Consider the following 2,142-nt stretch of genomic DNA (forward strand, 5'->3'; position numbering starts at 1 on the left):
CTATGGGGAAATTATGTTTATATATGTGACATTCTTCCAACTATTTTCTGGACCAAGGCCAGACTGTATCAATTTTTTACATGGTAAGAATTCTTTTGTTAAGCCCCATTATCTATTGTTTAGTAAAAATGCAAGTGATTTGTTTTCTTGAAAATCCTCCTTTATAAAGTTCAAGGCCAGTCTGGGTAAGAACTACACAAGAAGATGCTCAAGAAACTTATTATTTTTAAAAATGTTTGATACATAAGTATATTACTTTGAACTGAAATTTTCCTTTGATTTCTCATACTCTTTTAGTTTTTTCCACATCTGTATTTATTTTCAAATTATTTTCTTTCCTTGTTTTGGACAGCGTTTTAAATTCCTGTCCTTCTTGAAAACATCCAGATGACTTGCAATATAGTTAATGTCCTTTTGGACCTTCAGCATCTAAACATGTAAAGAAGAAAGGAAGGAAGGAAGAGAGGGAAACTCACATGTAATAAGAATGTATTATGTGCCAGGTACTTTATACCCAATATTTTACTTAGTCTATAAAACAAATCATTGAGATAGTTATTATTAACCTCACTTTTCACATGCAGAAATTGAGGACCAAATAAATGAAATGATTTGCCCTAGATCATACAGCTAAGAATTGGATTGAGAATTAAAGAATTAAGAATTAAAGCCAGGTGTGTCGGATACTGTGTCTATTAATTTACGCTACAAAAACTGCTTCACCTTAATTTCCAGTAGGCATTCCATTCTGTTCTCATTCAAAATGCAAAAGCATCATTCATTCTTCAATGTATTTATGTGTTTTTTTCTTTGATTGCTAAATGGTGTATAGAAGACCACATTACACTGTAAGCTCCCAGGGACAGGAGCTATCTTCCTTATCTGGTGTTGAGAGCATCATGAGCAGATATGTATGTAATAAAGACATCGAGTTTCCTCATTTCTTCATACAAAATCGCGTAAGTATGTCACGTTTCTTTTTCATAGTTTTGAGGCATCTGAAATTATATGCTGTAGGCCAGTGTTTACTTAATCTACAAATGAATTTGTTCTGGCTATGGAATATGCAATCAGATCTACTGAAGATCCAGATATTTTGGGATCAGGTGATTGACTTGTCTAAAATTCCAGATCAGGCATAATTCTGCCCAAGATCTTGGACTTAAGGGCAAATTTTTATTCATTCATTTCATAAGTAGTTTAGTCCCTACTCTGTGAAAAGGTTCAGGATGGAGAGCAGGGCCTCAGAAATGAAGAAGATATAGTCTCTGTCTTGTAGAAGCCACATGTTCAGAATTGCTCCCTTCCCTCCACAATGGCAAAATCAGCAGCATAGAGGCGGGGCCTTTTCTTTGGTATTTCCATTCACAATACAGGCACTACAGAAAAGGATTTTCTGTCATCTCACCAACATCTTAGGCTGAACACTATCTGCTCTGGCCTATTCTGGCCTCATGATAGGTCCTGGGAACTGAAATCTTATTTTGTTGGCATGGCAACAGTCCACCTCTTTATTTCCTTTTTTGTACACCTTTATTTTTGCTTGTCTGTCATCAGCTTGGTGAGTGAGTTTAGAAACTGCATATATTTGCCCTACAATAAGAATCTTGAGTAGTTTAGAAGGGGCTAGGGAGGAGAGGAGATCTTCCTCAGGGCATGGGCAACCTGTAGTCAGTCACTAGTATAAATTCTTGCATCCTATTAGAGACCAAATTTCTATATATGACCAAAGTTAAAGTGAGGAGTAGACTGAAAGGGCAGGCGCCCAGGTCCCTTACCTCGGCTTTAATCACAACAGCTCTGCTTCTATCTTTTTAATATGCACTAACCTTTCCCTTAACTGATCTTCATATAAACACTCTAAATTAAAGACACTATCCATTCTCTGTGCAAAACTTTCTGGCCAGTGGCAATGCCCCAACGAATAATTGTAACTAGTTGGCTAGTCTCTCTCTCTTTTTCTTTCTCTCTCTCTCTTCTGAGACAGGGACTTGATATGTTGCCCAGGCGGGAGTGCCATGGCATGATTACAGCTCACTGCAGCCCTGACTTCCTGGGCTCAAGCAATCATCCCACCTCAGCCTCCCAAGTAGCTGGGACCATAGGCGTCTGCCACCATACCTGGCTACTTTTTTAAAAATT

This window comes from Mandrillus leucophaeus, unplaced genomic scaffold (assembly GCF_000951045.1).
Source record: "Mandrillus leucophaeus isolate KB7577 unplaced genomic scaffold, Mleu.le_1.0 Scaffold339, whole genome shotgun sequence".
Taxonomy (NCBI): Eukaryota; Metazoa; Chordata; class Mammalia; order Primates; family Cercopithecidae; genus Mandrillus; species Mandrillus leucophaeus.